This window comes from Aquarana catesbeiana, linkage group LG09 (genome assembly GCF_042186555.1).
Source record: "Aquarana catesbeiana isolate 2022-GZ linkage group LG09, ASM4218655v1, whole genome shotgun sequence".
NCBI lineage: Eukaryota > Metazoa > Chordata > Amphibia > Anura > Ranidae > Aquarana > Aquarana catesbeiana.
Window position 1 is genome coordinate 19879520 of NC_133332.1, and position 15836 is coordinate 19895355.

Consider the following 15836-nt stretch of genomic DNA (forward strand, 5'->3'; position numbering starts at 1 on the left):
GTCAAAAACTGTCTCTTGTCATTTTTAACATTTTTGACAGTTTTTTTGTGAAATGGTAGGGGTACCCCCTTACCATTTCACACAGGGGGGAGGGCCGGGATCTGGGGGTCCCCTTGTTAAAGGGGGCTTCCAGATTCTGATAAGCCCCCTGCCCGCAGACCCCCACAACCACCGGGCAAGGGTTGAGGGGATGAGGCCCTTGTCCCCATCAACATGGGGACAAGGTGTTTTGGGGGGCTCTCTCATCCCCCCTCTTTTCCTGCGGCCTGCCAGGTTGCATGCTTAGATAAGGGTCTGGTATGGATTTTTGGGGGGACCCCACGCCATTTTTTTTTTATTTTGGCGCGGGGTTCCCCTTAAAATCCATACCAGCCCTAAAGGGTCTGATAAAGATTTTGAGGGGGACCCCACACCATTTTTTTTTTTTAATTTTGGCCGGGGTTCCCCTTAATATCCATACCAGACCTGAAGGGCCTGGTATGGAATTTAGGGGGACCCCCCATGTCATTTTTCTTTTAAATTCTGTTTCGGGGTTCCCCTGTGGGGAATTCCCATGCCGTTTTTATCGATGAACTTTTATGTGTATTGTCGGACCTGCAATTCAGTATAGCCGCGAGTAGTTTTATATGACTTTTTTTCCTTTGAAATGTTATTTTGCTGTCAGACTGTTCTAAACACAGGAAACATGCGCCCCATTTACAGGCATACTATAGACACCCCCCAGGTACAAAATTTAAAGGAATATTACACTTTTATTGTTTCACTTTAAGATTTATTAAAATCACTGCTCCTGAAAAAACGGCCATTTTTTAAACTTTTTTTTGCATTGATACATGTCCCCTGGGGCAGGACCCAGGTCCCCAAACACTTTTTATGACAATAACTTGCATATAAGCCTTTAAAATTAGCACTTTTGATTATTCATGTTATTGTCCCATAGACTTTAACGGTGTTCGTGTGTTCGAACAAATTTTTTGCCTGTTCGCAAGTTCTGGTGCGAACCAAACCCGGGGGTGTTCAGCTCATCCCTATTCTTCAGCATTGGCCCTACATGGGAATGTCCTAAGAAACCCTTTTTGGCTCCTGGGACCATTCCTCAGGTGGCACGGGCAAACTGTTTGGCTTCAGCTTGAAATATTTTACTAGAAAGCACACTTTCCTCTGTTGAATTTCTCTCCAAAACAAACTCAAGTAAATGTTCTACATCTGTAAGAAGAAGAATAACTTTGGATGAAAAGTGACAGATTATGATAAAACATTAAAGCCACATCATTTGTAAACCACTAATCCCATCAACCTGCATGTAATGGAGAGGATCAAGGATTTGAAATACAGCCTGGATGACAGACATGGCTTCCTCCATTGATACAGTGGAATGAGTGATGTGGCCACACAAAATCAGGAAGTGTGTTATGTGCAGGATCACCAGATGAAAATAGCAAGCATCACATCTAAGAACTGATAAGCTGCAGTATAAAAAAATGTTTACTTTTGGGTTTAATACTGCTTTAAGTTTGTTGACAAATGACCATATACACCTGGTTGTGGGGCACTTGTAGAGTGGAACTATTCAATTGAACAGGTTGCAATTGCTGAACAGTAGCGCCCGTCCAAAGTGACATAGGGTACAATTCCTGCCATGGCTGTGAAGCAAAGCATTAATGCTGTTGCATATGTACACCTCTGCCCACTACCTCTGCAGCTTATACCTGGATCAACTATGGAGTTTTACTGCCCCCCCCCCAACCTCACATGTGAATGAATCCTTAGGGATACGCATAGCCTCCCCAAAAAAAATCCATGTAGTAGGGGGCCCCATCATTGGTGTCAGTGAGAGGAATAGTTCCTCATCATTGGTGGCAGTGGGATGAATAGTTCCGCATCATTGGTATCAGTGGGAGGAATAGTGGCCCATCAAATGTACACAGCACCTGGGGTCAGTAGGAGGAGGAATAGTGTCCCATCATTGGTATTAGTGGTAGGAATCATGCTCCATTATTGGTATCAGTGGGAGGAATAGTGCTCCATCATTGGTATCAGTGGAAGGAATAATGCCCCATCATTGGTGTCAGTGGGAGTAATAGTGCCCCACCATTGGTGTCAGTGGGACTAGTAGTGCCCCGCCATTGGTGTCAGTGAGAGGAATAGTTCCCCATCATTGGTATTAGTGGGAGGAATAGTGCCCTGTCATTGGTGTCAGTTGGAGGAATAGTTCCCCATCATTGGTGCCAGTGGGAGAAAAAGTGCCCCATCATTGGTGTCAGTGGGAGGAATAGTTCCCCATCATTGGTGTCAGTGAGAGGAATAGTTCCCCATCATTGGTATTAGTGGGAGGAATAGTGCCCTGTCATTGGTGTCAGTTGGAGTAATAGTGCCCTGTCATTGGTATTAGTGGGAGGAATAGTGCCCCATGGTTGGTGTCAGTAGAAGTTGTAGTGCCCCATTGTTGGTGTCACCAGGAGGAATTGTGCCTCCTATTTATGTCAGGAACAGTTCCCCGTGGGCCAGATAAAGGCAAGCAAAGGGCCACATTCAGCCCACGGGCCACAGTTTGGAGGCCACTAGTCTAGACTGTAATACCTTTTTTTGTTTGGTCTTGGCTTTACATACTTCCCTGATTCTCTAAATAAGTAATGTGGTGGGATGGTTTACTGAGGTGGTGGGTAGTGATTGGTCCTCTTTAGGGTTTGATATTGTTTTTTTGTACTTTCTCTTGTTACTTTTTAAGAGCGATTAAATGAAAAACGTGCAATATACTATAGTTTCCATGTAAGTAAAAGCCCATGACTGTGTTATGTGGGGTTACTGGTATTGTTCTCTCTGTCTGATTTAAAAACTTATCATAAGTTAATACATTAAAAGGTAAAAAAAATAAATAAAAAAAAAATCACTTAACACTTGTCTCATTGTAGCACGTTGCTGGCGCGTTTTGTCCCTGGGTGCAACAATAAAACTTGTAGCGGCATTATCCTTGCTAGGATAGATGTATTATAGAAATGTTCTGGCTATTTTAGTGCTTGACACGTTGGGGCAATAAGGTCATTTTTCATCACACTTTGAAGGTCACCATTTATTGAAATAACACCCCGGCCATGATTTGTCTCTGTTGGAGAGATAATGTCAAGTGCTTGTGAAATACATAATAAAATGAAAAGTACATTTGCTTGATATTTCCTGAATTCACATTGTCCCTTCGTTGGCAATAGACGGATTGCTTTACGCCTCCTCTGACCGCATGTACAAATCTCATGCACAAAGCAATGGGGCTCATTAAGTTGTCTTTGTTGGAAAGTGAAGGCTTTTTAAAAAGCAAGGTAGACTTGAAGGTCAGGCTTTGAAAGGCATATAAGGAACACAACCCTAACTGATGAAGGTTTCAGCTTTTTATCCAGACATAATATAAAAGCTGATTAGGAGAACAGCATTATAGCGTCTCCATCTATTACACAATTTTGACCAATCGACAAGCCACAGCCTGTAGAAACCGGTCGCCTTTCCCTCCTCATTGGGCGCCACTGTATTTAACCACTGCAGCTCCTGAAGGTTTACCCCCCTTCATGGCCAGGCCATTTTTTGCAATACGGCACTGCGTTACTTTAACTGACAATTCAATAGTCGTGCGACGCTGTACCCAAAAAATATTTATTTCCTTTTCCCCCCCCCACAAATAGAGCTTTCTTTTGGTGGTATTTGATCACCTCTGCGTTTCTATTTTTTTTTGCGCTATAAACAAAAAAAAAGGCCGACAATTTTGAAAAAATTAAAAAAACAATATTTTCTACTTTCTGCTATAAAACACATTCAATAAAAAAAATGGGAAAAAAAAATCAAACTTCTTCATCAATTTAGGCCAATATGTATTCTGCTACATGTTTTTGGTAAACAAAATCCCAATAAGAGTATATTGACTGGTTTGCGCAAAAGTTATAGTGTTTACAAACTATTGGATAGATTTTTGGGATTTTTATTTATTTTTATGACTAATGGCGGCGATCAGCAACTTATAGTGGAACTTCAATATTGTGGCATTACTTTAACTGGCAATCGTGTGGTCGTGCGACGCTGTACTCATATAAAACTGATGTTCTTTTTTTTCCCCCACAAATAGAGCTTTCTTTTGGTGGTATTTGATCACCTCTGCTGTTTCTATTTTTTTGCGCTATAAACAAAAAAAAAGGCTGACAATTTTGAAAAAAAAACAATACTTTTTAGTTTCTACTATAAACCATATCCAATAAAAAAATGGAAAAAAAAGCAAAATTTTTTTCATCAATTTAGGACAATATGTATTCTGCTACATGTTTTTGGTAAAAAAAAAAATCCCATTAAGCGTATATTGATTGGTTTGGGCAACAGTTATAGCGTCTACAAGCTATGGAATAGATATTTTAAATTTTAATTAACTTATTTATTTTTTAATAGTAATGGTGGCAGTCAGCGTCTTATAGCGGGACTGCGACATTGCGGCGGACAAACACTCCTGGTGTTTGTGCCGCCTTTTCACTGCAGATATTACCACCTCAGCTCCCGGGGGTGATGTTTTTCCCACAGTGCCTCCAGCTACTGATATCATCAATAGTCTTAACTAGGGATGAGCCGAACACCCCCCTGTTCGGTTCGCACCAGAACATACGAACAGGAAAAAAGTTTGTTCGAACACGCGAATACCGTTAAAGTCTATGGGACACGAACATGAATAATCAAAAGTGCTAATTTTAAAGGCTTATATGCAAGTTATTGTCATAAAAAGTGTTTGGGGACCTGGGTCCTGCCCCAGGGGACATGGATAAATGCAAAAACAAGTTTTAAAAACGTCAGTTTTTTCAGGAGCAGTGATTTTAATAATGCTTAAAGTCAAACAATAGAAGTGTAATATCCCTTTAAATTTCGTACCTGGGGGGTGTCTATAGTATGCCTGTAAAGGGGCGCATGTTTCCCGTGTTTAGAACAGTCTGACAGCAAAATGACTTTTCGAAGGAAAAAACCCATTTAAAACTACTTGCGGCTATTGCATTGCCGGTCCGACAATACACATAGAAGTTCATTGATAAAAACGACATGGGAATTCCCCACAGGGGAACCCCGAACCAAAATTTAAAAAAAAATGACGTGGGGGTCCCCCTAAATTCCATACCAGGCCCTTCAGGTCTGGTATGGATATTAAGGGGAACCCCGGCCAAAATTGAAAAAAAAAAATGACGTGGGGGTCCCCCTAAATTCCATACCAGACCCTTCAGGTCTGGTACGGATTTTAAGGGGAGCCCCGCGCCAAAAAAAAAAACGGCGTGGGGTCCCCCCCCCAGAAATCCATACCAGACCCTTATCCAGCACGCAACCTGGCAGGCCGCAGGAAAAGAGGGGGGGATGAGAGAGCACCCCCCTCCTGAACCGTACCAGGCCACATGCCCTCAACATTGGGAGGGTGCTTTGGGGTAGCCCCCCAAAACACCTTGTCCCCATGTTGATGAGGACAAGGGCCTCATCCCCACAACCCTGGCCGGTGGTTGTGGGGGTCTGCGGGCGGGGAGCTTATCGGAATCTGGAAGCCCCCTTTAACAAGGGGACCCCCAGATCCCGGCCCTCCCCCCTGTGTGAAATGGTAAGGGGGTACTTACCCCTACCATTTCACTAAAAAACTGTCAAAAATGTTAAAAATGACAAGAGACAGTTTTTGACAATTCCTTTATTTAAATGCTTCTTCTTTCTTCTATCTTCCTTTATCTTCTTCTTCTGGTTCTTCTGGCTCTTCTGGTTCTTCCTCCGGAGTTCTCGTCCAGCATCTCCTCCGCGGCGTCTTCTATCTTCTTCTCCTCGGGCCGCTCCGCACCCATGGCATGGGGGGGAGGCTCCCGCTCTTCTCTTCATCTTCTTCTCTTCTTCTTTTCTTCTCTTCTTCTCTTCTTTATTTTCTTCTCTGGGCTGCTCCGCATCCATGCTGGCTCCCGCTGTGTGACGGCGTCTTCTCGTCTGACGGTTCTTAAATAATGGGGGGCGGGGCCACCTGGTGACCCCGCCCCCCTCTGACGCACGGTGACTTGACGGGACTTCCCTGTGACGTGAAGAGAAGAGCGGGAGCCTCCCCCCATGCCATGGGTGCGGAGCGGCCCGAGGAGAAGAAGATAGAAGTTGCCGCGGAGGAGATGCTGGACGAGAACGCCGGAGGAAGAACCAGAAGAGCCAGAAGAACCAGAAGAACCAGAAGAAGATGAAGGAAGATAGAAGAAAGAAGAAAGAAGAAGCATTTAAATAAAGGAATTGTCAAAAACTGTCTCTTGTCATTTTTAATATTTTTGACAGTTTTTTTAGTGAAATGGTAGGGGTAAATACCCCCTTACCATTTCACACAGGGGGCCGGGATCTGGGGGTCCCCTTGTTAAAGGGGGCTTCCAGATTCCGATAAGCCCCCCGCCCGCAGACCCCCACAACCACCGGCCAGGGTTGTGGGGATGAGGCCCTTGTCCTCATCAACATGGGGACAAGGTGTTTTGGGGGGCTACCCCAAAGCACCCTCCCAATGTTGAGGGCATGTGGCCTGGTACGGTTCAGGAGGGGGGGGCCGCACTCTCATCCCCCCTCTTTTCCTGCGGCCTGCCAGGTTGCACAATCGGATAAGGGTCTGGTATGGATTGTTGGGGGGACCCCACGCCGTTTTTTTTTTTTTTTTGGCGCGGGGTTCCCCTTAAAATCCATACCAGACCTGAAGGGAATTTAGGGGGACCCCCACGTCATTTTTTTAAAAAATTTGGCCGGGGTTCCCCTTAATATCCATACCAGACCTGAAGGGCCTGGTATGGAATTTAGGGGGAGCCCCACGTCATTTTTTTTTTTAAATTTTGGTTCAGGGTTCCCCTGTGGGGAATTCCCATGTCGTTTTTATCAATGAACTTTTATGTGTATTGTCGGACCGGCAATGCAATAGCCGCAAGTAGTTTTAAATGGGTTTTTTCCTTCGAAATGTCATTTTGCTGTCAGACTGTTCTAAACACGGGAAGCATGCGCCCCTTTACAGGCATACTATAGACACCCCCCCAGCTACGAAATTTAAAGGGATATTACACTTTTATTGTTTGACTTTAAGCATTATTAAAATCACAGCTCCTGAAAAAACGGCCGTTTTTAAAACTTTTTTTTGCATTGATCCATGTCTCCTGGGGCAGGACCCAGGTCCCCAAACAGTTTTTATGACAATAACTTGCATATAAGCCTTTAAAATTAGCACTTTTGATTTCTCCCATAGACTTTTAAAGGGTGTTCCGCGGCATTCGAATTTGCCGCGAACACCCCAAATTGTTCGCTGTTCGGCGAACTTGTGAACAGCCAATGTTCAAGTCGAACATGAGTTCGACTCGAACTCGAAGCTCATCCCTAGTCTTAACCTATATTATACTCATAGGTAAGACTGCTGGGATGCAGTTGTTGTTCCCCCTCTTCCTATCCCCACCTTTGTTTATACCAATCATTATACTATTCTGGCATCTTTATATTTTAGTATAGATACACCTAATTCGCATCTGCCTCTGATGAGTGGAAGTTATCCACGAAACACGTAGAGATTTCCTATGTTGCTACCTTACTGGAACTATGTGCTCAATATTAGAATGTTTTTTGAATCATGAATCGATCCTATACATATAATCATTTTTAAATCTATGTTCAATTTTACTTCCGGGTATACTTACCAAATATTTACTATACAATATGTACTTAGTTGGACTACTATATAATGTGTACTATGTTGGAAAACTTGTTCATATTTGAATTGTTTAGATGATTTTTATTGAGACCGATATTCTAACTGTCATTAGAGTGTATGTATACTCGTATGTAATATTAAATATGTTACTGTATATTTATTGGTTCATTCATTCTTAGTTACGTGCTTCATATAAAGTCCCACAAACCCCCCTTCCTTTATGATATGTATATGGAGATATATGAACCTGGATAGTCACTGCCTCATTTAAAATGTCACAATTTCTCCTCTTTCCACTTCACAATGCGGCAGACAAATGGGACACCGAGTGACACTTTTCACACTTTTTTGGGGACCAGTGACACTAATACAGTTACATAGTTACATAGAAGGTGAGGTTGAAAAAAGACACAAGTCCATCAAGTCCAACCTATGTGTGTGATCATATGTCAGTATTACATTGTATATCCCTGTTTGTTGCGGTCGTTAAGGTGCTTATCTAATAGTTTTTTGAAACTATCGTGGAAGGGAATTCCACATCCTTGCCACACTTACAGTAAAGAACCCTCTACATAGTTTAAGGTTAAACCTCTTTTCTTCTAATTTTAATGAGTGGCCACGAGTCTTGTTAAACTCCCTTCTGTGAAAAAGTTTTATTCCTATTGTGGGGTCACCAGTACAGTATTTGTAAATTGAAATCATATCCCCTCTCAAGTGTCTCTTCTCCAGAGAGAATAAGTTCAGTGCTCACAACCTTTCCTCATAACTAATATCCTCCAGACCCTTTATTAGTTTTGTTGCCCTTCTTTGTACTCGCTCCATTTCCAGTACATCCTTCCTGAGGACTGGTGCCCAGAACTGGACAGCATACTCCAGGTGCGGCCGGACCAGAGTCTTGTAGAGTGGGAAAATTATTGTTTTATCTCTGGAGTTGATCCCCTTTTTAATGCCAATATTCTGTTTGCTTTGTTAGCAGCAGCTTGGCATTGCATGCCATTGCTGAGCCTATCATCTACTAGGACCCCTAGGTCCTTTTCCATCCTAGATTCCCCCAGAGGTTCTCCCCCCAGTGTATAGATTGTATTCATATTTTTGCCATCCAAATGCATTATTTTACATTTTTCTACATTGAACCTCATTTGCCATGTAGTTGCCCACCCCATTAATTTGTTTAGATCTTCTTGCAAGGTTTCCACATCCTGCTGAGAAGTTATTACGCTGCTTAGCTTAATATTGTCTGCAAATACAGAGATTGAACTGTTTATCCCATCCTCCAGGTCATTTATGAACAAATTAAACAGGATTGGTCCCAGCACAGAACCCTGGGGGGACCCCACTACCCACCCCTGACCATTCTGAGTACTCCCCATTTATCGCCACCCTCTGAACATGCCCTTGTAGCCAGTTTTCAATCCATGTACTCACCCTATGGTCCATGCCAACGGACCTTACTCTGTACAGTAAATGTTTATGGGGAACTGTGTCAAATGCTTTTGCAAAATCCAGATACACCACGTCTACGGGCCTTCCTTTATCTAGATGGCAACTCACCTCCTCATAGAAGGTTAATAGTTTGGGTTGGCAAGAACGATTCTTCATGAATCCATGCTGATTACTGCTAATGATACTGTTCTCATTACTAAAATCTTGCATATAGTCCCTTATCATCATTAGGCTCTCTGGTGTGTAATTCCCAGGGATGTATTTAATAAAAATATTTAATAAAAGTATTTAACCACTTGACAACTGGGCACTTAAACCCCCTTCCTAACCAGACCAATTTTCAGCTTTCGGTGCTCTCACACTTTAAATGACAAGTACTCAGTCATGCAACACTGTACCTATATGAAATTTATGTCCTTTTTTTCACACAAATAGAGCTTTCTTTTGGTGGTATTTAATCACTGCTGGGTTTTTTATTTTTTGCGCTATAAATCAAAAAAGACTGAAAATGTATTTGTTTCTGTTAACATTTATTGCAGAGTATTGGCTAGTATTGGCAGAGTATTGGCTAGTATTGGCAGAGTATTGGCTAGTATTGGCAGAGTATTGGCGAGTATTGGAGAGTATTGGTAGAGTATTGACGAGTATTGGCAGAGTTTTGCAGTGTTGCAGAGTATTGCACAGTGTTGCAGAGCATTGCAGTGATGCAGAGTATTGCAGTGTTGCAGAGTATTGCAGTATTGCAGAGTATTGCAGTGTGTTGCACAGTATTGCAGAGCATTGCAGTATTGCAGATTATTGCCATTTTTTATATTGAGCAGCGCTGTGGGCACTAAACATCCAGCCCACAGCGCTGCCATCTCTCCCCCTCTCCCCCGCACTGTACCGACTGGTACAGAGAGGGGAGGGAGGAACCGGCGTCATGACGTGACGCCGGTTTGTTTACATGTGATCGCTCTGTCATTTGACGGAACGATCACGTGGTAAATGGCAGCGATCAGCGGCTATTTACCGTGATCCGTGATGCACCAGGTCCTCCGGACCCGGCGGTCATGGATGTTCCCGAGTGCGCGCCCCAGGGGGCGGGTGGGAGCAACATTCTGGAATGACGTCCATGGACGTCCACCCAGAACTAGCCGACCGTGCTGTTGCCGTCTTTCGGCAATGGCCCGGTCGGCAAGTGGTTATATAAAAATATGGGTGCTACGTTGACTTTTCTCCAATCAGCTGGTACCATTCCAGACAGTAGACTGTCAGTAAAAATTAGGAACAATGGTCTGGCAATTACTTGACTGAGTTCCCTAAGTACCCTCGGGTGTAAGCCATCTGGTCCCGGTGATTTATTAATGTTAAGTTTCCCAAGTCTATTTCTAATTCTATCCTCTGTTAGCCATGAGGGAGCTTCCTGTGATGCGTCATGAGGACAAACCCTGCAGTTTCGGTTACTGAAACCCCCCGATTCCCTCGTAAAGACTGAGGAGAAGAATAAATTCAATACCTTCGCCATCTCCCCATCCTTTGTAACCAGATTCCCTTCCTCATTCTTTATGGGGCCAATATGGCCTGTCCTCCCTTTTTTACTGTTTAAATACTTAAATAATTTCTTGGGATTTTTTTTGCTCTCCTGTGTCTTTTGTGTTCTATCTTAGCCGCCCTAATGGCACCCTCACATATCTTTCTGCATTCTTTGTAAAGTCTGAATGCTGATGGTGATCCCTCAGCCTTGTATTTTTTGAGGGCCTTCTTCTTTGCTTTTATATGCATTTTTACATTGGAGTTAAGCCATGAAGGACTTTTGGTCGCTCATTTTAATTTATTTACCAAGGGGATGCATTGGCTAATGCCCTTATTTAATATGCTCTTAAAGCAAACCCATCTCTCCTCCATGTTCTTTGTTTCTAAGATTTTATCCCAAATTATATCTTCTAGCAAGGTTTTTGAAATTCAGTATCTTTGTGTTCCCCTTATGTTTCCTATTTGTGTGATATATACTGAAGCCAAATGACTTGTAATCACTGTTTCCTAAATTACCCCATATTTCCACATCCGTGATCAGGTCTGTATAGTTAGTAATCAGTAGATCTAGTAACGCGTTGTTTCTAGTTGGTGCGTCTACCATCTGACCCATGAAATGAAACAGCGATCAGTGTTAAAAAATATGCACTGTCACTGTACTAATGACACTGGCTGGGAAGGGGTTAACATCAGGAGCAATCAAAGGGTTTAATGTATCCCTAGGGAGGGCTGTGTGGGGGATGTGTTTTAACTGTGGGAAAGACAGAGATTAGCGTTCCTGCTTAGGAGAAACACAGGATCTCTGTCTTCCCTTGTTACAGAATGGCGATCTGACTTGTTTACATAAGCAGACCACCGTTCTGACACTCTCAGGAATGATTGATGAGTCCCGGTGGACACCGGGTCCGCCAGACCCACTGATTGGTTCCCGCTGTGCCCAAACACAGTGGGAGCTGATCGCCGGCTGCCCACATGCGGACCCGGACAAGCAAAATCACATACAGGTACGTGTTTTCGTGCAGGAGAGCCGCCACCCAGCAGTACATGTACATGGGGCGGTCCGCAAGTGGTTAAAGTTGATCTTCGAAAAAAAATATTAATATTATACAGTATTTATATATTGTCAATAGTTTAACAAAATAAAGAAGGACAGTACCTATACAATGCAATTCAAGACGGTTAGGAGGTCGCGCTCATGAGAACTTACAATCTAAAAGGAAAGGGCTAGTGATGCAAAAAGTAGTAACTTGTAGAATAAGTTGATTGTAAAAGTTGAGTTTAAAGTGATTCTAAAGGATATATTTTTTTAAAATAACAAACATGTTTTAATTGATCTGTGTAATGGTTTTGCACAGAGCAGCCCCTATCCTGCTCTTCCTCTTGGCTCCTCCCCCCTGCTGAGTGCCCACATAGCAAGCCATCTTTCTCCCTCCTCCCAAAACCTCCTGCTCTCTAGCTCCCTTATCACCTCCTTGTGTGCTCACCTCCAGGACTTCTTCAGAGCCTCTTCCATCCTCTAGAACTACTTACCCCAACCTCTCTGGTTATCGCCTTCTAGATCTTGAGGTGATCCCTGAAAATTCTTCTTTGGCAAGCCTATTCCACCTCCGCCTTAAAGTGGTTCTGAAGGTATAACATTTTTTTTTTACCGTAATACAGTCTACAGTATGCATTTAGGGAAAAAACCTTCTCTGCGCAGCTCCCTACCCAGGCCCCCCCAGAGCATGGCTCGACCCCACCCTCCGCTCCTTCCTCACTGGCTGGTGATTGGCAGCAACAGGAGATTCTCTGTCCAGTGAGGAGAGAGAGAGCCAAGAGAGCCGCTGCTTTTGTGCACAGCACTGGTTTGAGATTGGGCTGGTAAGTATTGGGGGGGGGGGGGCTGCATAGAGAAGGTTTTTCTACCTTAATGCATACAATGCAAGATAGAAAAACGAAAAAAAAATCTTTAGAACCACTTTAAGGTGGAGATGGGATAGGCTTGCCTAAGAGAAGAATTTTCAGATCTAGTAGGTGATAGCCAGAGAGATTAGGGTAGGTAGCTGTAGAGGATGGAAGAAGCAATTAAGAAGTACTGGAGGTGAGCATAGGAGGAGGTGATGAGGGAGCTAGAAAGCAGGAGATCTTGGGAGGAGTGAGAACAATGGTGTAGGCAATATTTTGAGATGGGTTTGGTGATGTAGCTCAGGGCAGTGTTGTAGAGAGCTTTGCATGTTGTTGTCGGGATTTTTAATTTTATTTGTTGGGCAAGCAGAAGCCAGTTAACTTACTTGAAGGTGAGGTCGACAGGCTGGGTCCCAAGTCTTTTTTTTTCTGTTCTGTAGTGTGGTCATTTTTCTGATGACCAAGGTGGTTAATATTATTATAAGGCAGTATATAAAAGTTTGTGCAGATCTTTACAATATAAAAGGAGGCAGTATACTGTAGTTACGAACAGTTCAGGAAAGAAGGTTAAGAAGACTCTGCTCATGGGAGCTTACAATCTAAAGCAGGGGTATCAAACTGGTGGCCCTCCAGCTGTTGCAGAACTACAAGTCCCATCATGCCTCTGCCTGTGGGAGTCATGCTTGTAATGCTGCGTACACACAGGCGGACTTTTCAGCATCAAACGTCCGACGGTCTTTCCGACGGACTTTCGACGGAGTTACGCCGGACTTGCGAATGACCGGACTTGCACACATACGAATGAACTAAAGTCCGTTCGAAAGTCCGGTCGTTTGAACGTGATGATGTATGACTGGACTAGAATAAGGAAGTTCATAGCCAGTAGCAAATAGCTGCCCTAGCGTCCTTTTTTGTCCGTCAGACTAGTATACAGACGAACGGATTTTTCGACCGGACTCGAGTCCCTTGGAAAGATTTAAAACATGTTCTAAATCTAAAGTCCGTCTGATTTTCGACAGAAAAAGTCAGCTGGAGGTCCGATGAAGCCCACACACGATCGGATTGTCCAACGGATTCGTTCCGTCGGACCAGTCCGGTCGAACAGTCCGCCCGTGTGTACACGGCATAACTGTCAGCCTTGCAATGCTTCATGGCACTTGGAGTTCCGCAACAGCTGGAGGGCCGCCAGTTTGACACCTGTGATCTACAGGATGGCTGCCAAAAACGCCAATTGGAAGAGCCCTCATAGGGTCCTGAAGACTTCAAGCAGTGGCATGACAATGTGACACAAAGGATGGCAACAGAATCATTGTTGGGCATGGTCATGGCATTGGCAAGATGTGCCAATTTGTGGATTTTTTTTCTCAGTAACCTCCAAAGCTGCTTGTGTGTGAAAATCCCAGAAGGTCAGTATTTTCTGGTTGGCTGAAACCACCACATCTGCCATCAACAATTATTCTGTGGTCAGTAGATCAATGATCTTCCCAGAGCAAGTGGTTGATCAAAATACCAAAATTCTTGGTCCCAAAGAATCCATGATGTCTACACCAAATTCTCATGCTGCCATTCTGCTTGCTGCTGTGGAAATCAAGATTATTCAGGTTGTAAAATATTTTTTTTTAAATCTTCAATCCAATTTTGGTTTTCCTTGCTCAGTTTAGCCTAATATTCCTATTCTTAACTGGTGTGGAACCCATTGTGGTCTTCTGAAGCTGTATTTTCCTCTTCAAGGTTCAAATTTCTGTATGTTCAGAGATATTCTGTTGCACAGCACTTCTGAAACAATTGTGCACCTGCTGTCCGCAGAAGTGCTATTTTCGATTTGTTTTTCTCAGTAATCTCTATTAATGGTCCTAGAAGGTCAGCAGTTTCTGGTTGACTGAAACAACCACGTCTGCCACCAACAATCATTCCATGATCAGTATATTAGATCCGTGGTCTACAAAGTGCGGCCCGGGGGACACTAATGATGGGGCACTATTTCTTCCACTGACACCAATGATGGGGCACTATCCCTCCACTGACCCAAAAGATGGGGCACTATACCTCCCACTGACCCAAATGATGGTGAATTTTTACAGACAGAAGGACATTTTCTACTCCCACTGGCCACAGTCTGAGCCCTCCAAAGTCTGAAGGATAGTAGCATGGCTCTACAAACCTTTGTTTAGAAAGTTTGGAGATCCTTGGATTAGATTATTGATCTTCCTTCATGCTAGCGGTTGATCGAACAGCTAACATTCTTGATTGTGTCTGCATGCTTTAAGTATTAAACTGCAACCACATCATATGTCCTTTGGCTATTTATTTCGGAGCAGGTGTGCCTCATAAAGTGGCCACTGCATGTGTATTGGCTCTATTGTTTTTTATCTGTAGGGAATGTCATCCAGAATAGACCTATTTATTTGATTTTCAAGTCTCTTCTCTTACTCCAGGCATCACAAATTGATCAGCTGTGCCGTCCTTCCCATCATGCTCTGCTCTGCTATCACAAGCACACATCCACTTTAATGACACCTACAAACAATTGAAGAATCCTGTGACTTTCCCTCCATACTATGTAATTCACTTTTTTCCCAATGACAGTGGAACAATGAAATCAATTGCATTTCTAGTCAAGAATGAGCGACTACAAGTGGAAAGATAGCAGCAGCACGCCTGTTGCGGTTCGTCCAGGCAGAAATATTGATGAGATTTGATTGCATTATATTGTGAAGCTTTGCAACCCTCCCGGAATTTCAATGCATCTACTGGATTGCAAAAGGAAGATTAAAAAAAAAAATCACAAGCCAACCAAATCATCCAATAATCACTGACTGTTCTGCGCTAAAACACAACAGCAATCAGTTCTCACGATGAAGCAGGCACTGGGAATTTTGAATACTTGTGGAACTCTCTAATGCTGTTTAAGTCACCACTGAAATTATATGGTTACAATGTAGTCCTGCAACAACCTAGACCATTTTTAGCGCAAATTTTAAAGCTGAACCCTAGCAGATATTGTATAATAGACTCCCATTGATGCAGCTATGCAATTATTAATAGATCATTAACTCCTTGTCTATCAGCGCTATTTATCAACCATCCCTAGCGCATATATATATATATATATATATATATATATATATATATATATATATATATATATATATATATATATATCACAGGCTGTGTGCTGAAGGTTTCTCCCCTGTCACATTTTTTCTCTTGGTGTCAAGAAAACTTTCAAGATAGGATTCATGTTGATAGCAGAGGAATGAAGCAACAGACAGAAATGGCACTTAGTGCTCTTAATTGAGAC